Source organism: Pteropus alecto, unplaced genomic scaffold (assembly GCF_000325575.1).
Source record: "Pteropus alecto unplaced genomic scaffold, ASM32557v1 scaffold161, whole genome shotgun sequence".
NCBI lineage: Eukaryota > Metazoa > Chordata > Mammalia > Chiroptera > Pteropodidae > Pteropus > Pteropus alecto.
Window position 1 is genome coordinate 7,657,216 of NW_006432943.1, and position 10,638 is coordinate 7,667,853.

General features: G+C 35.9%; 1 pseudogene; it reads left to right on the forward strand.

Annotated features, from left to right (window-relative positions):
• Nucleotides 1-2,794: 2,794 nt before the first annotated feature.
• LOC112476397 lies at nucleotides 2,795-2,913 on the forward strand (annotated as a pseudogene).
• The last annotated feature ends 7,725 nt before the right edge of the window (nucleotides 2,914-10,638 follow it).

The following is a 10,638-nucleotide window of genomic DNA, read 5'->3' on the forward strand; positions in this document are numbered from 1 at the left end:
ATCTTGCTGCTTTTAAGATTCTCTCTTTATATTTAACATTTGGCATTTTAATTATGATGTGTCTTGGTGTGGGCCTCTTTGGGTTCTTCTTTCTTGGGACTCTCTGAGCTTCTTGGGGTTGTATGTCTATTTTCTTCATCAGGTGAGGGAAGTTTTCCATTATTATTTTTTCAAATAGCTCTTCAACTTCTTGTTTGCCTTCAAGTACCCCTATGACACAAATATTTTTACACTTAATAGTGTCCCATAGGCTCCTTAAATTATTATAGCCTTGGCTTCCTTTTTCTTGTCATTCTGACTGAGTGTACTTGGCTTCCCCATTCTCTATATTGGTAGTTTGAACCTCTTCTTTATCCACTCTGTTTATTCCATTTAATATATTCTTCGTCTCAGATAATGTGTTCTTCATTTCTGACTGGTTCCCTTTTATAATTTCCATTTCCATTTTTATGTTTTTTTTATCACTTTGTTATAGTTCTCACTGAATTCATCTATACTTTCCCTAGGTTCACTGAGCATCTTTATAACCAGTGTTTTGAACTCTGCATCTGTTAGATTGCTTGACTGCATTATTCCTGGACCTCTATTCTCTTCTCTCATATGGTTTCTACTTCTTTGTCTTCCCATTTTGGCTGCCTTTCTGTGTCTGTTTTTATGTATTAAGTAAGTCTCCCAGTTTTATTAGTGCAGCTTTGTGTCCAGTGGCATCATCCTGAGAGGGGTACAGCTGTAGGCCAAATTTAGCCCCAGCTTCTGCCCCTCTGGCGCCACCGTTAAGATTCAGCAAGCAATCCACAGATGCTGTGCTTATAGTTGCCTTAGGAAACCACATCAGAAACTGAGGCCAGCTGCCACTAGTGTGAGTCTTGGCTATTCTCAGCAAGGAGCACTAGACTTCCCAAGGATACACCTGGATGTGGCTTAGGTAGAGCCGTGAGTTGGAGGAGGCAGAATTTCAGGTAATCTTCTGGGCATAGTAACCTCTGTTACCTAGTTTGGTGATGTCTCAGCTGTGTCAGCACACTGAGAATGGGAAGGTCTCAACAAAGGAAAAATGGATACCCCTGGCACTTCTGTCAGAGAGAAATCCTAGCCTCTAGCCCTCACTCTGACAACTTAGTGTCCCTCTGTAAGTCCCTGGTGCCCCCCGCACAGCTGACCCAACACTGGTGCTCAGAGTGAGCAGGTTTGTCACCGCAAAAGTCTGCTCACAGATACAGCCCTTTTTAAGAGGCAGCTGCAGCTGCTACTGCTTCTGTCCCACTAAATCTATTGGGACCAGGCAGCCTTGTGTCCTCGCCCCATCCTACTTTGTCTCCATGCAGGGTGATTTCTTATTTCTCTCCCTGCTCATAGGGCTTGTTCATCTAGATCCCAGGTGACTTTCCTTGCTGTTTGCTCTAAGTTTCTGATACAACTTTGATTTGGTCACAAGCGAGATGAACAAAGCCTCTATCACCTACACCATTTTTTTCCTCCCTCTTTCCTTCCTTTTTAAGGCTTATAAATATTCCATTAAATGCATATGCCACATTCTGCTTATCTAGTCATCCATCAATGGACACTTGAGTTGCTTCTATGTTTTAGCTATAGTGAATAATACTGCTCTGAACATGAGTATAAAAATATCTCTTTGAGACACTGCTTTCAATTCTTTTAGGTATATGCCCAAAAGTATATGCTCAATGCTAAATCATATGATAATTCTACTTTTAATTTTTTTGAGAAACTGCCACATTATTTTCCACAATGGCAATACCATTTTACATTCCCACCAACAATGCACTAGGGTTCCAATTTCTCCACACTTCAACACTTGTCATTTTCTTCCTTCCTTTTTTTTTTTTTTTTGATAGTAGTCATCCTAATGGGTAGGTATAATTCTCAAATGTAGGGATTCATTTAAAGAAAACATATAGAAAAAAAAGAGTTAAAAATTAGTACCACATTTAGACAGTATATATGAGAAAATGTAATTATAAAAATGATGCAATTAAAATTCCTTAGATAGTTTGGTCATATAGTTGTCAAAGTAATCTAATATATCAATGAAGAAATATTTATAGCATGCAGGTGGTTGTTTTTGTTTCTTAAAAAAAGTCATAGGCCTATTAAACTTGCAATTTTTTCATTAAAAAATGATATCACAGTAGTTTTGATTTGTATTTCCATAGTTATTAATGATATTGACCATCTTCTCATGAGTTTATTGGCTATTTATATGTCTCCTTTGAAGAAATGTCTATTCAAGTTTTTTGCCCAATTTACATTGGGTTGTTTTGGTTTTATTCTTTGTTAGTTTTAAGAGTTCTCTCTATATCCTGAATATGAATTCCTTATCAAATATGTGATTTGCAAATCTTTTCTCCTATTCTGTGGATTGCTTTTTTATTCTGTTGATAGTGTCCTCTGTTGCATAAAAGTTTTTCATTTTGATCAAGTTGAATGTCTATTTTTCCTTTTGTTTTCTGTGCCTTTGGTGTCATATTCTGTAACTCAAGGGTCCCCAACACCCATGTACCACCAGTCTGCAGCTTATTAGGAACAGGGCCACACAGCAGGAGGTGAGTGGCAGGCCAAAGAGCAAACAGAGCTTCACCTATATTTGCAGCTGCTCCCCAGTGCTAGCTAGCATCACCACCTTGGCTCCACCTCACATCATCAGGCATTAGACTCTCATAGAAGGACCAGTACCTGGTGCCAAGAAGATTAAGAACCGCTGCTATAAATCATTACCAAATCCAATGTCTTGAAGATTTTTCCCTATGTTTTCTTTTAAAAATTTATAGTTTTAGTCTATGGCCATGCTACCCTGAATAAGCCCGATCCCATCTGATCTTGGAAGCTAAGCAGGGCTGGAACTGGTTTGTACTTGGATGGGAGACCACCTAGGAAGACCAGGTGCTGTAAGCATAAAAAATAAAAAATAAGGAATTGTAAACTGATAAGGTCTTTGTAATCTGTGAGGTCAACCAAAGGTCGCCTCACCTAAAAAAAAAAAAAAAGTTTGTAATTTTAGGTTTCACATTTAGGTCTTTGATCATTTTGAGCTAATTTTTGTGTATTTTGTTAAGTAAAGGTCCAACTTCATTTTTTGTAGATAGATATCCAGTGTTCCCAGCACTATTCTTTTAAAAGACTATTCTTTCTGCATTGAATGGGCTTGGCGCTCTTGTCAAAAAAGATTTGACCATATATGTGATTATTATTTCTGGGCTAACTATTCTGTTCTATTGGTCTATATGTCTATCTTTATGCTTGTACCACCGTGTTTTGATTACTGTAGCTTTGTGATAAATTTTGAAATCAAGAAGTGTGGGTTCTCCAGGTTTGTTGTTTTTTAAAATTGTTTTTGTTATCCACGGTCCCTTGAGATTGCATATAGATTTTAGAATGGGTATTTCTATTTCTGCAAAAAAATGTCATTAGAATTTTGATAGAGATTACATTTAATCTGTAGATTGCTTTGGGTAACACTAAAATTTTTACAATATTAAAACTTCTAATCCATGATCATAGGATAAATTTCCACTTATTTGTGTCTTTAATTTCTTTTAGCAATGTTTCAGTTTTCATTGTACAAGTTTTTTTACCTCCTTGATTAAATTAATTTCTATTTTATTCTTTTGGTTGTTATTATAAATGGAATCATTTTTTTTTATCATTTCGTTTTCATATTGTTCATAGTTCACTTATAGATATGCAATTGATTTTTGTGTGTTGATTTTGTATACTGCAACTTTGCTTTATTCATTTATTAGACGTAGAATTTTTTGTGGAGTCTTTAGGATTTTCTACATATTAGATTAAATTATCTACAAACAAAGATAATTTTATTTCCTTTCCAATTTGGATAGCTTTTATTTCTTTTTCTTGCCTAATTTCACTGGCTAGAACTTCTAGCACTATGTTGAAAAGAAGTGGTGAAAGTGGGCATTCTTGCCTTATTTCTGATCTTAGCAGAAAAGCTTTCAGTCTTTCTCCATTGAGTATTATGTTTACTGTGGGAATTTTACATGTGGCTTTTTTATGTCAAGACAGCTTACTTTTATTCCTATTTTTATGAGTGTATCATAAAAGGGTATTGAATTTTGTCAAGCGTTTTTCCACATCAACTGAGATGATCATGTGGTTTTCCCCCTTCATTCTGTTAATATGGCATACTATACTGATAAGTTTTCGTATGTTGAAACATCCTTGCATTTCAGCAATAAATCTCACTTGGTCATGGTGTATATGATCCTTTTAATATGCTGCTGAATTCTGTTTGTCAGTGTTCTGAGTATTTTTGCATTAATGATCATAAAGGATATTGGTATGTAATTTTCTTTTCCTGCAGAGCCTTTGTCTGGCTTGGTATCAGAGTTATGCTGGCCTCATAGAATGAGTTAGGATGTATTCCCTCCTCTTTGATTTTTTGGAAAAGTTTGAAAAGGATTAGTATTCATTTTTTAAATATTTGGCAAAATTCACCAGTGAGGCCATCAGGTCCAGAACTTTTCTTTGTCAGGAGATTTTTGATTACTGATTTGATATACTTACTAGTTATAGATCTGTTTATATTTCCTAATGTTGGTAGGTTTTATTTCTAGAAATTTGTCAACTTCATCTAGGTTATCGAAGTTTTTGATGTACAATTGTTCATAGTACTCTTACAATCCTTTCTATTTCTGTAGAATTGGAGTAATGTTCCCACTTTTGTTTCTGATTTTCATATTTGAGTCTTCTCTCTTTTCTTCTTAGTCCATGTAGCTAAAGATTTTTAAATTTTGTTGATCTTTTCGAAGAAACAACTTTTGGTTTTATTGATTGTGTCTCTTGTTTTTCTATTCTCTATTTTATCTCTAAACTTTTTATTTGCTTCCTTCTGCTAACTTTGGGTTTAGTTTGTTCTTCTTCTAGTTCTTTAAGTTGTAAATTTAGGTTGTTGATTTGAGATATTTCTCTCTTTTTTTAATGTAAGTATTTGCAGCTATAAATATCCTGTTATCACTGCTTTCTCTATATCTCATAACTTTTGGTATAATGTATGTTCCTTTTTCATTTCTAAGTTTTTTCTAGTTCCTCTTGTAATTTCTTCTTTGATCCATTGGTTGTTTGAAAGTGTGTTACTTAATTTGCACAATTTTGTTAATTTTTTGGTTTCTTTTATGTTATTGATACCTAACTTCATCTCATTGTGGTCAGAGAAGATATTTTTTATGATATCTATCTTTTTCAACCTATTGAGACTTAAGTTATGGCCTTAAGAAGAATCAGTTTGCTGTGTTTGATGGAGTGTTCTGTATGTCTGCTAGACATAGTTGCTTTATTGTGTTAAATTCTCTATTTCTTTACTTATCTTTTGGTTAGTTTAATCTTTATTGTGAGGGGTAGTAGAGTCTCCAACTATTTTTGTAGAACTCTTATTTCTCTCTTCAATTCTGCTAGTTTTTACTTTATATATTTTGATGGTCTGTCATTAAGTGCATAAATATTTGAAATTTTTGTATCTTCTTGCTGTATAAAAACTTTTATTAATATATAATGTCCTTTGTCTCTCATAAACTTTTTTGATTTAAAATTTATTTTGTCCCATTTTAGTATAGCCACACCTGCTCTCTTTTGGTTACTATCTGTTTGCAATATCTTTTTCCATCCTTTCACTTTAACTTGTTTGTGTCATTGGATCACATGTGAGTATCTTGTACACAGAATATAGTTGAGTCATGTATTTTTATCCATTCTTCCTATCTCTTGTACTTTTGTGATCAGAAGCAGCAATCAGAGCACAGATCCCCAACATTTGGAGGACAGGATTTTTTGTTGATTTTTTTTTTTTTTTGCTCATTCTGGCTCCTGTAAGCTGCTCCAGAAACACATGCACAGCTGCCTGCCATGTGGCCGGGGGTCATGGCTAAGCAGCTGCTATGGTGCTAAGAGCTGAAATTGACCCAAATTAATTACAATTTACCCTGCAAGTCTCTTGAAAGTTGTAAGCCTTCAACGGACTCTAGAGTTCCAAAATAATTACATCACACAGATTCTGCCAATGCAATTGTTATCTAGGTGGGAAGACAGATTCCTGGTACTTCTTACTCTGCCATCTTCATTTGGCATTAAGGGAAAATAATGTAAAACTTGTTAGACATGAAATAGAGTCAAAGCAAGTTGAACAGTCTTATGTATATACACGAAGTAGACATAGCTCACTGTACTCATATCAAATCACAGTCCATTTCTTCTTACCAATTGGTGTTAAATTACAAAGCACAGAGAAAGCCAAGTGGACACTCTGATTTGAAGCAGCATGGATATCTAAATGATTCACTGGGCTGGAATCAATCACTGACTTTCTCATTCCAGAAAAAGACAGTAGAGAAAATAAAAGTGGGAATTTTCCAATGATGCCATTGTTTGCACTCTGCCTTTTTTAAATTTTTGGTTAGTATGTATTTGATGATGGAAACTGAACGACTTATATAAACAAATATTTAGGTAGTGTAAGTTGTTGATATCTCCTTAATCAGCAAATAAAAGCATCTGCTGTGTGGTAGCCACTGGGGATACAGCGAAAATAAGACAGTTTCTGACCTCAAGGAACTAATGTAGGGGAGGGAGGTAAACATGTGAACAGAACTCAAAATAAGAAGCCTCTACAAGTAAGGATAAAGATACAGGGGAGAGCTTGTCAGGAAAGTCTTACTTTCTAAAAATGATAACACTTGATCAGAGTATAACTAAGTGAAATATTCCAAAATTAAGGAATTGGTAAAAGAGAAGTGTTTTAGGCAGAGGAAATGCATGTTTAGAAAAGTAGCAAGCCCTTTGGTACGGCAGGAGCAAATGGTACAAATAGAGATATGACAAGTGATGCTAAAGAGGCCTCTGAGCTCAGACCCCAAAAGGCCTTATAGGCCATGCTATAGAGCTTGAGCATGATTCTGTGACATGGTGGCATGGGTGAGATAGGCTGTGGTTTCTGTACAACTCAAAGCAGGCTAGCTATTATTCATCATTTCTCTTCTATCCAAGAATGTGTCTGAAACAGGGAGAACATGATTCCATTCAAAGTTCATGTTAAAACCAAAAAAGAGTAAATGGCTGGGGGGAAAATATTAAATGGCTAAAGATTTTAATTATTTTACTAATAATTTTAATTATTTTACTTACAGCACCACAGGTGTTCACAACATAGGCTACATGTGTATATTTGAAGTGAGTCTGTTGCTGTTTGTGGAAAGGCATTAAAAAGATTTCATGGGGAAATGAAATGATAAGATTTAAGTAGTTTTGTTTTACCATCCTCAGTCTCAAAAATTGTATTTCCCAGGATGATCCTAGGCAAGGTGGTGAAGGTAAAACTAGTCATGGGTCTCTTCCTCTGATAACAAACAGGGGTGACTCTAATGAATCTCACTCCACTTTCCAGCCCACCATGAAGGACTTTCCCTGCTCTTAATTTTCTCCTTCCCTATCTCACCTAGGAACACTTAGGTTTTTCATCTACTTGATTTTGACAAGAGAATGAAAATTTTCTATCCCAATAACCCACTAGGCAATAGTAGTATCCTCTGCCCTGCAGAAGACCTCCACTTTGAAAAGGATATACTCTGCATCCTTTCACTGGGTGGTAACTCAAAGGAAGAATCTCTGATGTTAGGATATCAGTTATCAAACCTTCCTGGATAGGGAAAATTATGTTGTAGGAATGGGGTTGGTGTACCTTAGGGGATGCTCTTGATTTGGGTCCTAACAAATAATCAGAGGGAATCATCACTAGCAATAGCCTCCAACCTTGGTGCTGTTTAGCGTTCATGGATTCAGATAGTTTCTCTTCCTTCTGCAGCCTCTGGGCCTGCTGGCTATCCTCTGCACATGAATAGTAGGCTTTGAGCCAATGAAGTACTGAAGAGTGCTATTTAGGCATTCACTCATGTCAGATGATGTGCTTTTACACATGGTGAACAATCAATCAGATAAAGTGTCCTCCTGAAGCATCCAGAAAGAGCCAGGACTGATCAAGCAGTGGGCGAACAGGAAATGCGGAGGCAGTATCTGTGTATAGTAAGATAAATGACACATACTAAAAGCTCTGATAAAAATATCCTCATGAGAAGGGGCATTTGACCATATACTTCTCTTCTTTGCTCTTCAAGAATGTGGTGTGGCAGATGGTGGGACCAAACTATATTTAGAATCCAGATCTCCAAAGATAATATGCTCTAAAGCAAAATGGAATGGTGGATGGTTTGTATTCCTGAAGGAGTCCTAACTTGTATGTCACTGTATGTTAAAGAATAAATGTTACCTGTTTAAGGTGAAGCCAACATACAGCTATTTGGAATCCCAGATCCATAAAAAGTTCACTGCTTTATGTAGGTGCCATATTTTGGATGCTGGATGAAAAAAGCCTTGAAATTCTGATGTATTGTGACATTTGGGGATTTCTTAACTCTGTTTCTAAGTTACTCAATATAGCACTATTAAGAATCATCCATCACAGTAAAGATGCCCCAGGGACCACCAACTAAGCTGTGAACTGTCTCTTGACCATTAATTGTGATTGCTAGTATTTGTTTCATTTTTAAACTTTTTTTTTCAACTCAGCAAAGTTTCAAATAGTACTAGTTATCACAGAACTCAATAAGAAAAGAAACTAAAGGAAAATACCTAGTTTTTTTCTTTTTTTGCAACAAATAATCTTCAACCAATGTAAAACCAAGGTTGTTTTTTATGCATTAAGTTAAACACAGTGTTTTTTGAAGAGGGATGCAAAAATGACTCTATTGGTTAGGCCATTGGTTTATCCTAGACGTCCTGTCCCTATCTGTTTCTAATAACTAGAAAATGCCTACATATAAAATGTACAAATTGTAATCACTGCATTCTTCAAATTCCAGGTGTATGCATGAAATCTTTTTAGTCAAGTGATATTTATACCAGACTCAGTTTATGCATCTTTCCGATTTTCTCAGCTGCACTTCCAACCTTGTTCAATGGCCACTGCTGCTATAGCCTCGACTCCAAACACCACCAGTTGTCTCATCCTCGACCTGGGCACAGCTTCTGTGGTGTTGTGGTGTTTTCATAGTAACACCTATAGCAGCTCCACTGCCAAGATTTGACTTAACAAGACCATGGAGGCTCTGGTTTACCCAGCAGGTATCTGCAATGGCCAAGTAACATAACCCAGGAGTGTAGATGAGTTACTGTTCCATAAGAAAACTTTCACCAATGAGAGACAGAAGACAGAAGAGAGCTAACAAATTCTCTGTCTTTCCTCTTGGTCTCCCACCAGATGTTTCTAAGACCCAGAGGCACCTTTCATATGTGCTTTTCAGAGATGTATCCAAGCAACCCATTATGTATATTTATGAAGTTATGGATTCCTTAGTAATATATCACCTTGTATTTTTTTCCCTATATCCCTATATCACTTCCTGGGATTGCAACCTCTAATAACATGTTTGCATGTAAACTTTGCCTCAAACTCTGTTTTCTAGAGTTAAGACATTTACATTTCTGTATTCACCTTAAGTTTGAGCTAAATATAATTTGTATATTTATGTTGGCTATCCACTTTTTATTACTGGATTTCTCTAAAAAGGGAATCAAGAGAGCACCCAGTCCATGGTATTAGGAAAGAAATAATTTAAGTCCATTGGGTACTTAGAACTTTGTTAAAGCCATTGCACCACTATAGGCACTGTTTTTCAAATCCTGAGACTAATGTGGTAGTTTGAAGGAAAACAAACTTGGTGTTCCCTTCCAGCCTGCAACAGGGTCATTCCTTTTGGGAATCAGTCAGTATTGGGTTTCTCCTCCTACATACTAGGAGCAGAAGCTCCCAGTTAGGGATGCCCTGAAGAGACTAATGAATTTGGATGGAAAGAATTAGTACAATTTTGTCTGCCCTTCTTCCTTAAATGCATGTGCTCTGTCAAGAAGTACAGTTTCAATCTCAATATAGAAAATTTCAATATTCTATATTGAAAGTTCTTTGGAGTCCTCAATAATTTTTAAGAGTGTAAAGGAATCCTGAGACCAACAAATTAATATATATCTCCAGGGCCTGGAATAATACCTGGAACAAAGAAAGTCCTGTAAAAGAGACTTCTGGTCCCCATATCTTAGCCTCTTAGCCTACTCGAGGTAACTACTGTTTTATAGTGCTTGCGATTTGTAAATAGCTGGTAAAAAGGTAGATATGTTGAGTTATCATGCATTACTATGCCTGTATATCTTCTTGCTAATAAAATTAGGAAAACTATTACTTTGAGAGCTTACTGTTTCAACCCTCTCCACAATAGGACTTCAGTGTTCTTGCTGCTATTTTTTTTTCTTTTTAAAGGGCTGCCAACATAAATATGCCACACTTGAGCTGCATAGCACACTGAGGTGAAAGAGCATATGTTTTACATCTATAGTCAGAAATTTGGTGTTTAGGGAGAATAATGAAGAGAACTGTTACTCAGAATTTGAGACTCCAGCTCCCTTTATGGATATGACATAATTTTTAAACTTAGATATCTGCCCCATAAGAAATTTTTTCTTCCTAAGATTAGGTAAAAAGAGTGGTGCTTCATTGTTTTATATGAATAATGTATAATTCTTTTTTTTTTCCTTTTTGAAAGTGTTATCTAACATATTAGTATA